The following is a 15311-nucleotide window of genomic DNA, read 5'->3' on the forward strand; positions in this document are numbered from 1 at the left end:
GCCTCAGCCTCCCGAGTAGCTGGTATTACAGGCTCATGCCACCACACCCAGCTAATTTTTTGTATTTTTGGTAGAGATGGGGTTTCGCCATGTTGGCCAGGCTGGTCTTGAACTCTTAACCTCAAGTGATCTGCCCGCCTCCACTTCCCAAAGTGCTGGAATTACAGGTGTGAGCCACCATGCCCAGTTTGATGTATTTTTTTATTCAGTGGAGGTGGAGTCACTGTTGAACTCACTACAGTGGTTTTCAAGAAACTGGTCTATTTCACTAAAGTTACCAAATTTGTGATTGTAGAGTTTTTCATGGTATTTCTCTATTGTCTTTTTAGTTTCCAGGTGATCAGTATCAGTGAGCCCTCTTCCATTTGTGTTACTGTAAATCTGTGTCTTCTCTTATTTATTTATTTATTTATTTATTTATTTATTTATTTATTTATTTATTTATTTTGAGATAGGGTCTTGCTCTGTCACCTAGGCTGGAGTGCAATGGCGTGATCTTGGCTTGGCTCAGTGCAGCCTCTGCCTCCTGAGCTCAAGCGATTATCCTGCCTCAGCTTCCCGAGTAGCTGGGATTACAGGCATGTGCCACTCTGCCTGGCTAATTTTTTTTTTTGTATTTTTAGTAGAGACGGGGTTTCCCTGTGTTGGCCAGGCTGGTCTTGAACTCCTGGCCTCAAGTGATCTGCCTGCCTTGGCCTCCCAAAGTGCTGGGATTACAGGCGTGAGGCACCGCACCTGCCCTTCTCCCTCTTATTCTTGATTTGCCTGCTTATACTTTTATTAGTTTCATTGATCTTTTTAAATAACATGCTTTTGGTTTCATTGAGTTTCTCTATTATTTTGTGGCTGTTAATTTTATTTGATTGTGCTTTAATTTTATGATTTATTTTCTCTTCTTTGCTTAATTTTTTTTCTTCTTTCTCTGGTTGTCTAATGTGGAAACTTATATTATTGACTTAGATCTTCTTTTCTTTTTTTTTTTTTTTTTTTTGAGATGGAGTCTCGCTCTGTCGCCCAGGCTGGAGTGCAGTGAGATGACCTTGGCTCACTGCAACCTCCATCTCCCGGGTTCAAGCGAGTCTTTTCAGCTTCCTGAGTAGCTGGGACTGCAGGCACATGCCACCACACCCGGCTAATTTTTGTGTTTTCAGTAGAGATGGGGTTTCACCATATTGTCTAGGCTGATCTTGAACTCCTGACCTTGTGATCTGCCCACCTTGGTCTCCCAAAGTGCTGAGATTACAGGCGTGAGCCACCACGCCTGGCCAACTTAGATCTTATTTTCTAATGTATACATTTAATGCTACAAATTTTCATTTAAGCACTACTTTTGCTGCATCCCAATTTTGGTAAGTTTTTTTTTCACTCTCATTATTTAAATTTATTTCTTCATTTGTCTTGAGATAATCTCTTTAAACTGTGTATTAGCTGTGAGTTGTTAAATCTCCAACTATTTGGTGTTTTCCAGCTTGTTTTCAATTATAGATTTCTAGTCTAGTTTTATTCCATCGTGAACTGAGAGCATATTTTATATTTTTTCTGTTCTTTTAAATTTGTTAGTGTGTGTCTTATGGCCCAGAACGTGATCTTTCTTGGCAATATTTCATGGTGAGCTTGAGGGTAACGTGTATTCTGTTGTTGATGGATGGACTATTCTGAAAATGTCAAATTAATTTAACTGATAGTGCTATTCAAGTTAACTATCCCCTTACTAATTTTCTGACTGCTTCATCTATTGCCACTCATCTATTTTTGGGACTCAAAAAAGGCTATGGAGCTCTCAAATCATAATGGTGGACGTACCTATTTTTCCTTATAGTTCTATCAGTTTTCCACTCAGATATTTTGATGCTGTTCTGTTAAAGATAATTATTTCTTCTTCAAGAATTGGGGCCAGGCACAGTGGCTCATGTCTGTAATCCCAGCACTTTGGGAAGCTGAGGCAGGTGGATCTCTTGAGGCCAGCAGTTCGAGACCAGCCTATCTAACATGGTGAAACCCTGTCTCTACTAAAAATACAAAAATTAGCCAGGCCTCATGGTGCACACCTGTAATGCCAGCTACTTGGGTGGCTGAGGCATAAGAATCAAATGAACCCAGGAGGTGGAGTTGCAGTGAGCCAAGATCATGCTGCTGTGCTCCAGCCTGTGTGACAGAGTGAGACTCCATCTCAAAAAAAAAAAAAAAAAAGGAATTGGCTTTTTTATCATTATATAATTCCCTGCTTTACTCCTATTTTATAGGCCAATTTCCATTTTATTTATGTTGTCTTCTTGGAAAGGACAAAGAACAACAATTCTGTATCTAGTAGCAAAGGTAAATTTAAATTCAATTTATTTCTTTTTAAAATTTCAACTTTTATTTTGGATTCAGGGGGTACATACACAGATTTGTTACATGGGAATAATGTGTGAACATACAACTTGATAGGTAGGTTTTTTTTCTTTGTTTTTTTGAGACAGAGTCTAAGTCTGTTCCCCAGGCTGGAGTGCAGTGGCATAATCTTTACTCACTGCAACCTGCAGCTCCCAGATTCAAACGATTCTCGTGCCTCAGCCTCCCAAGTAGCTGGGATTAGAGGTGTGCATTATCACACCTGGTTGATTTTTGTTTTTGCTTTTTTGTAGAGATGGGGTGTCACCATGTTGGCCAGACTGGTCTTGAACTCCCTGCCTGAAGTGATTCACCCGCCTTGGCCTCCCGAAATGCTGGGATTACAGGTGTGAGCCCACCACACCTAGCCTGTAGGTAGTTTTTAAATCCACCACCCACATGACACCCTCTGGTATTCCGCAGTGTCTCTTGTTCCCATATTTATGTCCATGTGTGCTCCCACTTATAAGAGAGAATGTATGGTATTTAGTTTACTGTTCCTGCATCAATGTGCTTAGGATTATGGCCTCCAGCTCTATTCATGTTGCTGTAAAGAACATGATTTCATTCTTTTTTCATGGCTACATAGTATTCCAAGGTGAAAATGCTCCATATTTTCTATGTCCAGTCTACCAGTGTGATAGTTAATATTGAGCATCAACTTGATTGGATTGAGGGATGCACAGTATTGTTCCTGGATGTGTCTCTGTGAAGGTGTTGCCAAAGGAGATTAAAATTTGAGTCAATGAATTGGGAGAGACAGATTCACCCTCAGTCTGGGTGGGCACAATCTAATCAGCTGCACAGTCTCATCAGCTGCTGGTAGAATAAAGCAAGCAGAAGAATATAGAAGGACTAGACTGTCTGAGTCTTCCAGCCTTCATCTTTCACCCATGCTAGATGCTTCCTGCCCTCGAACATTGGACTTCAAGCTTTTGTACTCTTGGACTTACACCAGTTGTTTGCAAGGGGCTCTCAGGCCTTCAGCCCACACTGTTGGCTTCCCGACTTTTGAGGTTTTGGGACTCACACTAGCTTCCTTGCTCCTCAGCTTGCAGAGGAACTATTATGGGACTTCACCTTGTGATTGTGTGAGTCCATTCTCCTTAATAAACTCCCCTTTATATATACATCTATCCTATTAGTCCTGTCCCTCTGGGGAACCCTGACTAATACAACCAGTCCTAGGTACCTGGGTTGATTGTATGTCTTTGCTCTTGTGAATACCACAGTGATGAACATAGAAGTGCATGTGTCTTTTGGTAGAATGATTTATTTTCTTTTGGGTATATACCAGATATGGGATTGTTAGGTGAAACTGTAGCTCTGTTTTAAGTTATTTGAGAAATTCTCAGACTGTTTTCCTCAGTGACCGGACTAATTTACATTCCCACCAACAGTGTTTAAACATTCCCCTTTTTCTTCAGGCTTGTCAGGATCTTTCTCTTTTTTGCTTTTAATAATAGCCATTCTGACGTGAGATACTATCTTATTGTGGGTTTTTTTTGTTGTCGTCGTCGTTTGTTTTTCGAGACAGAGTCGCCCAGGGTGGAGTGCAGTGGTGTGAGCTCTGCTCACTGCAGCCTATGCCTCCCGGGTTCAAGCGATTCTTCTGCCTTAGAGTCCCAAGTAGCTGGGACTGCAGGCATGTGCCACTATGCCTGGCTACTTTTTGTATTTTTAGTACAGATGGGGTTTCACCATGTTGGCCAGGCTGGTCTCGAACTCGTGACCTCGAGTGATCCACCACCGTGGCCTCCCACTGCTGGGATTACAGGCATGAGCCGCCGCATCGGGCCCTTACTGTGGTTTTGATTTGAATTTCTCTGATGATTAGTGATACTAAGAGCATTTTTTCATATGTTTGTTGACCATTCTATATCTTCTTTTGAAAAGTGCCTCTTAATGGGGTTGATTTTTGCTTGTTGATTTATTTAAGTGCCCTATAGATTCAGGATATTAGGCTTCTGTCAAATGCATAGTTTGTCAATGATCTCTGTTCGCCAATGATATGGTTCTATACCTAGAAAATGCCTTCTTTAAGAAAATAAAATTCTATTTTGTGGATGTATCACATTTTCCTTATATATCTGCTTTGGGCATTTGGGTTGCTTCTGCCGCTTGGGCATTATGAATAATGCTACAGTGAATATGGATATGCAGATGTATCTTTGAGATCTTGCTTTGAATTACTTTGGATATATACCCAAAAGTGGGATTCCTGGATCATATGGTAATTCTATTGTTAATTTTTCAGGAACCTCCATACATTTTTCCACAATGGCTGTACCATTTTATGTTCCCATCAACAGCATGCAAAGGTTCCAGTTTCTCCACATTGTCACCAACACCTGCTGTTTTTTATTTCACTCTTGTTGCCCAGGCTGGAGTGCAATGGCACTGTCTTGGTTCACTGCAACCTCCACCTCCTGAGTTCAAGCAGTTCTCCTGCCTCAGTCTCCCCGAGTAGCTGGGATTACAGGTGCCTGCCACCATGCCCAGCTAATTTTTATATTTTTAGTAGAGACAGGGTTTCACCATGTTGGCCAGGCTGGTCTTGAACTCCTGACCTCAGGTGATCCACCTGCCTTGGCCTCCCAAAGTGCTGGGATTATAGGCCTGAGCCACCACGCCTGGCCCGTTGTTTTTCAATTGTATCTTCTAATAGATGTGAGGTGATACCTCATGGGTTTGATTTGCATTTGTTTAGTAATTAGTGATACTGAGCATGTTTTCATATACCTGTTGTCCATTTGTTTATCTTCTTTGGAAAAAAATCTATTCAATTACTTTACCCCTTTTTTAAAATTAGGATTTTTTGTTGTTATCTGAGTTTGTTCCCTCCCTCCCTCGCTCTCTCCCTCCCTCTCTCCCTCCTCTCTTCCCTCCTTCCGTCCTTCCTTCCTTCCTTCCTTCCTTCCTTTCTTCCTTTCTTCCTTCCTTCCCTCCCTCCCTCCCTGTCTCCCTCCATGTCTCCCTCCCTGTCTCCCTGTCTCCCTCCCTCCCTCCCTCCCTCCTTTTCTCCCTTCCTCCCTCCCTCCCTCCCTCCCTCCCTCCCTCCCTCCCTCCCTCCCTTTCTCCCTTCCTCCCTTCCTTGATCACATCCACATCCTTCCTTCGTTCGTGCTGTGTTGCTCAGCATGGAGAGCATTGCCAAAATCATGGCTCACTGCAGCCTCAACTTTCCAGGTGCCAGAGAGCCTCCCACCTCATGCTCTTGGGACCACAGGCAAATGCCAACACATCTATCTAATTGTTTTTTAATTTTTATTTTTTGGTAGATATGGGGGTCTCACTGTGTTGCACAGGCTGGTTTCAAACTCGTAGGCTCAAGGAATCTTCAAACCGTGGCCTCTCAAAGTGTTGACATTACAGGCATGAGTTACCATGCCCATCCTGCATGTGAAAGCCTTATGATATATGATATGTAAATATTTCTCTCATTTTGTACGTTTCCTCTTTCATTCTGTTGATTGTTTTCCTTCATGTACAAACGTTTTAGGTTTGATGTAGTCTTGCTTGTCTGTTTTTGCTTTTGTTGGTTGTACTTTTAGTGTCACATTCAAAAACTTATTGACAAAAACAAGAAGGGTTTCCATGTGTTTTCTTCTAGTTTTACAATGTCAAGATGTATCTTTAAGTACTTAATTTATTTTGAGTTGATTTTTGTGTATGTTGTAAGGTAAGGATTCAGTTTACTTTTTTTTTTTAATTTACAGATATCCAGTATGCCAAATATGGTTAGTTAGATAAACTGTGCTCTGAGCACCCACGTCAAAGATAAATTGAGTAGAGTACGTGGATTTATTTCTGCATTCTTCATTCTTTTCCATTAGATTATGTCTGTTTTTTGCCAGTATTCTAGTATTTTGAATTATTATAGCTTTGTTATATACTTGGAAATCAAGAAGTGCCTCCACCTTTGTGTTTCATGCTGAATATTGATTTAGCTATTTTGGTTCTTTTGTGGATCCAGATAAATTGTATGATTTTTTTCTCTATTTCTAGAAAAATGAGATTGTGATTTTGATAGGAATTATAGTGAATCAGTAGATAACTTTGGGTAGTATGGATATTTTGACAATATTAATTAGTCCCAGTGGTGGTGTTGAGGCCGTGTTGACCTGAAGGCACTGGGGTCAGTGATAGTGTTGTCAAGTTGGCTGCAGGATGGGATGGTGCCTGGGAGGTCAGTGCATAAAAATCCTATGGATGTGATCAAGGCAGGGGTGATGGAAGGTGATGTGTCCTTTCTGCTTGGTCCTTGTAGGATCAGGCAGGACATCCTGTAATAAAAGGAGACATTACCTTCGGATGTCCTGAGGGCATGGTGCAGGCACCAGGACTGAGTGGAGGGGGAGGAAGCTCATGTCTTGAGGTCCTTTGGCTACATGGGAAAGACTGTCTCTGGGCTTGATGCTGAGTTCCAGACTGATGTGCTGGCTGTTGTGATGGTGCTCTCCAGTGCTGGTTGTGGTTGGTTTTCGGCTAGGTACACCTCACCTGGGACAGTGGCCAGAGACAGTGTCAGTTCCAGACATCAGAAGCCCCATGAGGAAGAGCATGTGCTCGCGCCAGGAGTGGTGGCTGTTAGGGGAGGGACCTCAGACCTATGTCTGCATGGCCTGAGGTCAGAGTTCACATCCTACTGATTGAAGACCTTGTTCTTGAGCTGTCCGGTTGCCACAGGGTCGGACCTGGAGGCTGCAGACCATCATGGCCCTTTGCAGTGTTCGGAAACATATGCGCACCCCAGGGAGGGACACACACACACACACACACACGCAAACTCACAAACACAACACACAGACAGAAAATGACAAATACACACACACACACACAGGAGCCCACAGAAAAAAGCAAATAGACGCAGAAACGGGCGCGTGCAGTAGTTCTGGCCACACATGTTCCCTAGGTATCCACAGAATGGCATGGGTATTGTATATTCATAAAGATGGAGATCAATCATGGAGGCCAAGGACAAGCAGGTGCACTGGTTGAACCGCAGTAGAGAATGGCATGGAAGTGGTGAGCAATGGACCTGGGCCTGTTTCTCAAGTGTGTATTTGATTTCTTTACAATTCCCCGGAGAAGTTGTCATGGGAGGCCAGCCGCCTGCTGGCAAGGAAGATGGTTGATTCTTCTGATCAATGGAGGCCCTGCAGAGTCCTGTAGTCACTGTGGCCTGGCATCCATGGTGCACCCAATGCTGGTGGATGACTTAGGACGGTAAGCATTCCTCTGCCCCGCGTGCTGAGTGAGAGTGGCTTTTGGATGTCCTATACCTTCAAGGAGCTGTTTCTCAGCAGCGAATGATATGGCAAGTTCCACTCCTAGAGTGGATGGTCTGTGCCCATTGCTCAGTGGTGCAGCTCTGGCTTCCCCAGCATGCTGAATGTCTTTAAGGTCATCGGCTCGCCCCTTCCCAGCCTGTGGTGTCAAACGTCTTGCCCCTTGTCAAATGTGCTTGGATCGATGATGAGTCCCCTATAAAAACATTCCTTGGAAAAGCTGAACAAAATGAGTGAGAACTCATACCGTCGTTCTCATCGGAACTGAGGTCCAGCATGTTGCTTCCTCTGGGGCCTGTAGGAGTTGAGGGACAACTTCCACTGATTCCCATAGGTTCCACCACCCAGGGCATCCACAGACAAAAGTCTCATGTTACAGGCACGTTAGGAGCATTCCCTCTGTGTGAGGTACATGGGTGGGAGAGTGATGGGGGATTCGGCTGCTCTGTGATGGCATGGTGGCCGTGGAAGCAGGCCTAGGGGAAGTGGAAATGTTGCCGGCACAGGGGAGTGTGCTACTGATAAGCTCCCAGAAGGAAGACCCGGACCTCACAGTGGTCATCTCAGTGCAGAAGACCAGGTGTCTGTTTTCATGTGGAGGAGAGCCCAAGGCCCAGACCTCAGGCAGACCTTGGTGTTGATCTTTGATTAGTTGAGAACAGAGGAGTGCCAAGGTGTTAGGGGAGAGTGCAGAGCAATAGGTGTCGGGGCAGACAGTGAAAGCCTCTTCAGCCCACCCTGCAGCATTGGTCACCAGGAGCCCTCCTGGAAGGGATTTCTTTGCCTCCTGAGCTGTGAGATGCCTGTGGTGCAGTGGCAGAGGCCTAGGTAGGAAGGTACTCCAGGGAAAAGGTGGTAGAGGGATCCCATGGACATGAGTGTCATTAGCAGGCTTGGTCTGTCATTCAGGGGTGATGGGCTTCCCATGGATTTTTCTGGTGGAAGACAGGTTGGCCAGCAGGGGTCTTCGAGGCCAGGTCCTGGGGAGCACGAGGATCGAGTTGGTGCCCGTGGCCCTGGGTCACTTCCAGTCTTCCCAGGAGAGTAATGGGCTCCTCCATTGTGCAAATCTTCCTATAAATGGTCTCTTGGCCCGCCATTGTTGGGCGGCTCCACCTGCTGCAGCTTGTATGAGCAAATACTGCTCTGGATCCTCTTTCCTGCTTGGAAAGCGGCTTCAGTCCTGAAGGTCCAGAGAGAATGTGCCCTGACCCTGGCTCTGGCCCAAGTCTCTGCCGTGGGTACTGGTCACACTTGGGGCTATCCATGGAGGTCTGTGTGCATTCCAGGCAACATGGGTGCAATCCCAGGGGTGCTGCCACAGAGTCTTTTGACTTGGGATGCCTCACACCTCTGCATGTTGGCAATATTTAAGTGTTGGATTCCACTACACCCTAGGGGTGATGAACTGTTTGGCTCCCTTAACCGGTTTGAAGTCTCAGCGCAGCCAGGACAGCCATGCCATGTTGAAGGGCATGCGGATAGCTTAGGAATGTTGGAAAGGATGGGTGGTTCTGAGCTCGCAGCTCACTCACTAGCTGCATGCATGTAGACCCAGTGGTGGTGTTCAGGTAGTGTCGACTTTCAGGCATTGCGGCGGGTAGTAGTGCAGTCAAGTTGGCTGCATAATGGGATGTTGCCTCAGAGGTCAGTACAGGGTAGCCCTGTGGGTGTGTCCAATGCAAGGAAAATGAAAGGCAGTGTGTCCCATCCGCCTGGTCCTTGGGACATCGGTAGGGGGGACGTCCCATTGGAAAAGCAGCCATTCCGTTTGTGTGTCCAGAGGGCATAGTGCAGGCACATGGACTGAGTGGAGGGGAGGAAGGCTGTGTCTTGAGGTCCTTTGGCTAGATTGGGAAGACCACCTCTGGCCTTGATGCCAAGTTTCAGGCTGATGTGCTGGCCATTGCAAAGGCGCCCTCCAGCAGGTTGTGATTGGTTTTCCACCAGGTACGCCTCACCTGAGAGGGCGGCTAGAGATAGTGTCTGCTCAGGACATCAGATGTCCCGTGAGGAGGAGTGTGTACTCACACCAGGGGAGTTGGCTGGTAGGCGAGCCACCTCGGGCCTATGTCCGCATGGTCTCCAGGTCAAAATTCACATCCTACTGATTGAAGGTCTTGGTCTTCAGCTGTTGGGTTGGCGTGGTGTCAGGCCAGGAGGCTGCAGACTATGACTGCCTATTGCAGTGTTGAGAAACACACATGTTAGGAAACACATGTGCATGAGGGAGACACACACACACATTCATACACACACACACACACACACAGGCGTGCCGAGCCACAGGCAAATACATGCAGCAATGGGTGTATGTGACCACATGCGCTTTTAGGTATCCACAGAGTAACACATGTAAGATATATTCATGGAGATGGAGGTCAGTCGTGGAAGCCAAGGAATAACGGGTGTGCAAGTTGCCCAACGGGAAAGAATGGGATTGAAGTGTTGACCAGTGGACCTGAGCCCATTTCTCAAGCGTTTATTTGATTTCTTTACACTTCTCAGAGGCAGTTGCTGTGGGAGGTGTGGTAACTGCTGGAAGGAAGATGCTCAATTCTTCTGAGCAGCGAAGGCCACACGGAGTCCTGGATTCTGTGTGGCCTGGCATCCACGGTGCACTGTGTGCTGGCGGGTGGCTTAGGACGGTAAGCATTTCTCTGCCCAGTATGCTGAATGAGGGTGTCTTTTGGATTTCCAAGACCCGCAAGGAGTAGTTTCTCGGCTAACCACTAATGGCATGGCGAGTTCCTCTCCTAGAGTGGATAGTCTGTGCTCATTGCTCAGTGGCACCGCTCCAGTGGGGCCGAAGGTCTTTAAGGTCATTGGCTCACCCACTACCCAGCCTGTGGTGTCAAATATCCTGCCCCTTGCCCCTTCAAATGTGCTTGGATCGATGATGAGTCCCCCAAAAAAACATTCCTTGGAAAAGCTGAACAAAATGAGTGAAAACTCATACCGTCGTTCTCATCGGAACTGAGGTCCAGCACGTTGCCTTCCCCGGGGACTGTAGGAGTGAGGGACAACTTCCACTGATTCCCATAGGTTCCACCACCCAAGGCATCCACAGCCAAAGTCTCCCATCAAATGCTCATTAGGAACATTCCCTTTTTGTGAGGTACACAGGTAGGAGAGTCCTGGGGGGAACGGCTGCTGTGTGATGGCCTGGTGGCCGTGGAAGCAGACAGAAATATCGCAGGCCTAGGGTAGTGTGCGCCTGATCTTGGCTTGGTGAGCTCCTAGGAAGGGAGATGCGGACCTCGTGGCAGGCGTCTCTGAGCAGAGGACTGAGTCCTTGTTTTCTTGCCAGGGAGAGCACAAGGCCCAGGCCTCAGGCAGATGTTGGTCCTGATTTTTGATTAGCTGAGGACAAGGGAGTGCCAAGGGTGATGGGGGACAGTGTATAACAAAGGGTGTTGTGACAGAGAGCCAAAGCCTCTTTGGCCCTCCACCCAGCATCCAGTCATGGAGGCCCCCCAGCAGGGATTTCTTCATCCCCTGAGCCGTGAGATGCCCCTGGTGCTATGGTGGAAGCCTGGACTGGAAGGTACTCCACAGAAGAGGTGGTAGGGGGCTTATGTGGACATGTGTGTCATCAGCAGTCTTGGGCTGTCGTTCAGCGGTGATGGGCTTTCCATTTATTTCTCTAGTGGATGACAAGTTGGCCAGCAGAGGTGTCAGAGGGCAGGTTCCAGGGAATACAAGGGTCAGACTCGTGCTCCTGGTCCTCAGTCGCTTCTCGTCTTCCTGACAGAGTAGTGGGCTCCACTGTTGTGCACATCTTCCTGGAAATCGTCTCTTGGCCCGCCATTGCCGAGCGGCCACACCTGCTGCAGCTCGTGTGAGCAAATATGGCTCTGGATCCTCTTTCCTGCTTTGAAAGCAGCTTCCATCCTGAAGGCGTCCAGAGGGTATGTGTCCTGGCCCTGGCCAGGAACTCTGCTGTGGGCATTGGTCACACATGTGGCTATCCATGGAGATCCGGGTGCATTCCAGGGGCCTGCCATGGAGAGTTCCTTGACTTGGGATGCCCCTGCACCTCCCATGTTGGTGATGTTCCGGTGTTGCATTCTGCTACACCCTAAGGGTGATGAAGCATTTCAGCTCCCTTAAACAGTTTGATGTCACAGTGCAGCCAGGACAGCCATATCATGTTGAGGGGCCCACGACTGCATTAGGAATGTTGGAAGGGATTGGTGGTTCTGCAGATCGCAGCTCATTAGTAGCTGTTTACTTGTAGACCTGGTGATGGTGCTGAGGCAGTGTTGACTTGCAGGAGTTGGGATGGGTGGTAGTGCAGTCAAGTTGGCTGCATGATGGGATGTTGCCTCAGAGTTCTGTGCAGAGAAGCCCTGTGGGTGTAACCAGTGCAAGGACCATGGAAGGCAGTGTGTCCTGTCAACCTGGTCCTTGGGGCAGGGACGTCCTGTTGGAAAACAGCCATTCCCTTCGGGTGTCCTGAAGGTGCAGTGCCGGCATGTGGACTGAGTGGAGGAAGCCCGTGTCTTGAGATCCTTTGGCTAGGTTGGGGAGATTGCCTCTGGCTTGATGCCATTTTCAGACCTATGGGTTGGTCATTGCGAAGGCGCCCTCACGTGCTGGTTGTGGTTGGTTTTCCGCCAAGTGAGCCTCACCTGGGAGTGCAGCCAGAGACAGTGTCAGGTCACAACATCAGATGCCCCATGAGGAGGAGCGTGTGCTCACTCCAGGGGTGGTGGCTGTTAGGTGAGGGACCTCAGGCCTATGTCCTCCTGGCCCCAGAGTCAAAGTTTATATCCTAGTGATTGAAGACCTTGGTCTTGAGCCTTCGGGTTGCAGGGGCTTCAGGTCTGGAGGCTGCAGACTATGACCTCCTGTTGTGGTGTTGGGAAACACATGTGCATGAGGGAAACACACATACACTATCACACGCAGAAACAGGCGCTCACAGCCACAGGCAAATATACGTAGCACCAGGTGCGTGTGGTCGTTCTGGCCACGCGCTTCCTAGGTGTCTAGAAAGTGACACAGTCAGATACATTTATAAAGATGGAGGTCCATAATGGAGGCCAAGGAGAAGCGGGCATGTGTGTTGCTCTGTGGAAGAGAGTGGCATTGAAGTGACCAGTGAACCTGGGCCCATTTCTCAAGCGTGCATTTGATTTCTTTACACTTCTCAGGGGCAGTTATCATGGGACACCCGCCATATGCTGGCAAGGAAGATGGTCAGTTCTTCTGAGCCACAAAGGCCCCCAACATCCTGGAGTTGGTGTGGCCTAGCATCCACGGTGCGCCCCCTGCTGGTGGATGGCTCAGGATGGTAAGCATTCCTCTGCCGCACATGCTGAGTGGGGGTGGGATTTCCAAGACTGCAAGGAGCTGTTTCTCAGCAGGCCACTGATGGCATGGTCAGTTCCACTCCTAAAGTGAACGGTCTGTGCCCATTGTTCGGTGGCGCAGCTCTGGCTTCCCCAGCGTGCAGAGGGTTTTTAAGGTCATTGGCTTGCCCACTGCCCAGCCTGTGGTGTCAAACATCCTGCCCCTTTGAATGTGCTTGGATCGATGATGAGTCCCCCATAAAAACATTCCTTGGAAAAGCTGAACAAAATGAGTGAGAACTCATACCGTCGTTCTCATCGGAACTGAGGTCCAGCACATTGCCTCCCCCGGGGACTGTAGGAGCGAGGGACAACTTCCACTGGTTCCCAGAGGTTCTACCACTCAGGGCGTCCATGGATGAAAGTCTCACATCACAGGCACAATAGAAATATTCCCTCTGTGTGAGGTACACAAGTAGGAGAGTCATGGGGGGATTGGCTGCTCTGTGATGTTGTGGCAACTATAGAAGTGGGTGGAAATGCAGACCTAGGGGAGTGTGCGGCTGGCCTTGGCTTGGTGAGCTCCCAGGAAGGGAGACCCTGACCTCCTGATGGGCCTCTCTATGTGGGGGACCAGGTCTTTTTTTTATGCCAAGGAGAGCACAAGGCCCAGACTTCAGACAGACCTTGGTCTTGATTTTCAGTTATCTGAGGAGAGGGGAGTGCCAAAGTGATGGGGGGCAGTGGAGAGCAATGGGTGTTGTGGCAGACAGCCAAAGCCTCTTTGCGCCCCCCCCCCAGTGTTGGTTACAGGGGCCCCTGGCAGCGATTTCTTTGGCTCCTGAGCCATGAGTTACCCATGGTGTGGTGGCTCAGCCTGGGCAGGAAAGTACCCCAGAGAAAAGGTGGTAGAGGGCTCACATGGACACGCGTGTCATCAGTGGTCTTGGGCTGTCATTTGGCAGTGATGGGCTTTCCATGGATTTCTATTGTGGATGACAGGTTAGCCAGTGGGGCCTTCAAGGGCAGATCCAAGGAGCATGAGTGTTGGGCTGTAGCCCGTGGCCCTGGGTCACTTCTGGTCTTCCCGGCAGAATAGTGGGCTCCACCGTTGTGCACATCTTCCTGGAAATGGTCTCTTGGCCCTCCATTGCTGAGCAGCCCCACATGCTGCAGCTCTTGTGAGCAAATAACTGCTTTGGATCTTCCGTCCAGCTTTGAAAGTGGCTTCCATCCTGAAGACTTTCAGAGGGAATGTGCCCTGGCCCTGGCCCTGGCTCGGAACTCTCCTGTGGGATTCGGTCACACTTGGAGCTGTCCGTGGGGGTCTGTGTGCAGTCCAGACAATGCATATTTAATCCTAGGTGCCTTCCATGGAGAGTCCCTTGATTTGAGTTGCCTCTACTCCTCTGCATGTTGGTGATACTCAAGTGTTGGATTTACCTACGCCCTAGGTGTGATGAACTGTTTCAACCCCGTTAGTCTCAGTGCAGCCAGGATAGTCATGCCATGTTGAAGGGCATGCAGATGGCTTAGGAAAGTTGGAAAGGATTGGTCATTCTGCGGCTCGCAGCTCACTCAGTAGCCATGTGCATGTAGACCTGGTGGTGGTTGTCAGACGTTGTTGAGCAGGTGTTGGGGAGGATGGCACTGCATCCAAGTTGGCTGAGTGGTGGGATGTTGCGTCAGAGTTTGGTGCAAGGAAGGCCTTTGAGTGTGATCGATGCAAGGATGTTGGAAGGCACTGTGTCCTGTCTGCCTGGTGTTTGGGGCGTTAGGCAGGGATGTCCCATGGGAAAAGCAGCCATTCCCTTCGGGTGTCCTGAGGACATGGTGCAGGTACATGGACTTAGTGGAGGAGAGGAAGCCCGTGTCTTGAGGTCATTTGCCTAGGTTGGGCAGACTGCCTCTGGCCTTGACGCTGAGTTTCAGAGTGACGTGCTGGCCGTTGCAAAGGCGCCCTCCAGTGCTGGTTGTGTTTGGTTTTGTGCCAGGTGTGCCTTTCCTGGGAGTGCTGCCAGAGACAGTGTCTGGTCGCGACATCAGATGCCCCGTGAGGAGGAGCTTATGCTCAGGCTAGGGATGGTGGCTGTTTTGTGAGGGCCCTTGGGCCTATGTCTGCATGGCCTCGAGGTCAGAGTTTACATCCTGCTGATTGAAGGCCTTGGTCTTGAATTGTTGGGTTGGTGGGGGCTCAGGTCTGGAGGCCGCAGACTATGACTGCATGTTGCCATGTTGGGAAACTCATGTGTTGGGAAACACATGTGCATGAGGGAGATACACACACACACACACACATAGCCACTCAGCAATGTGTGTGTGCGGTCGTTCTGGCGCCACAAACAGCTCC

At 48.5% G+C, this 15311-nt stretch overlaps 1 protein-coding gene and 3 non-coding genes across 12 annotated transcripts in view; all 4 read left to right on the forward strand.

Annotated features, from left to right (window-relative positions):
• The window catches only part of LOC129527076 (uncharacterized), a 94581-nt gene that overhangs the window by 68161 nt on the left and 11109 nt on the right, over positions 1–15311 (forward strand). For 2 of the 9 annotated variants that reach the window (XR_010131136.1, XR_008671946.2), the window contains exons 2-6: positions 2244–2316; positions 2628–2744; positions 7468–7602; positions 10173–11575; positions 12824–13428. The exons of 1 other annotated variant lie outside the window; for it this stretch is intronic. The gene's annotated coding sequence lies outside the window, so the exon portion shown is untranslated. Of the gene's footprint in view, positions 1–2243; positions 2745–7464; positions 7603–10172; positions 11576–12823; positions 13429–15311 lie in introns of all 9 variants that reach the window. 6 more of the 9 variants (XR_010131135.1, XR_010131138.1, XR_008671943.2 and 3 more) reach the window with 4 other exon arrangements.
• On the forward strand, positions 7843–7937 carry LOC115930926 (small nucleolar RNA SNORD116). The gene has a single exon (XR_004067515.1). It is a non-coding gene; the product is annotated as a small nucleolar RNA SNORD116 (small nucleolar RNA).
• LOC115930921 (small nucleolar RNA SNORD116) lies at positions 10555–10649 on the forward strand. Its single transcript, XR_004067510.1, has one exon. It is a non-coding gene; the product is annotated as a small nucleolar RNA SNORD116 (small nucleolar RNA).
• LOC115930923 (small nucleolar RNA SNORD116) lies at positions 13200–13294 on the forward strand. The gene has a single exon (XR_004067512.3). It is a non-coding gene; the product is annotated as a small nucleolar RNA SNORD116 (small nucleolar RNA).

This window comes from Gorilla gorilla, chromosome 16 (genome assembly GCF_029281585.2).
Source record: "Gorilla gorilla gorilla isolate KB3781 chromosome 16, NHGRI_mGorGor1-v2.1_pri, whole genome shotgun sequence".
NCBI lineage: Eukaryota > Metazoa > Chordata > Mammalia > Primates > Hominidae > Gorilla > Gorilla gorilla.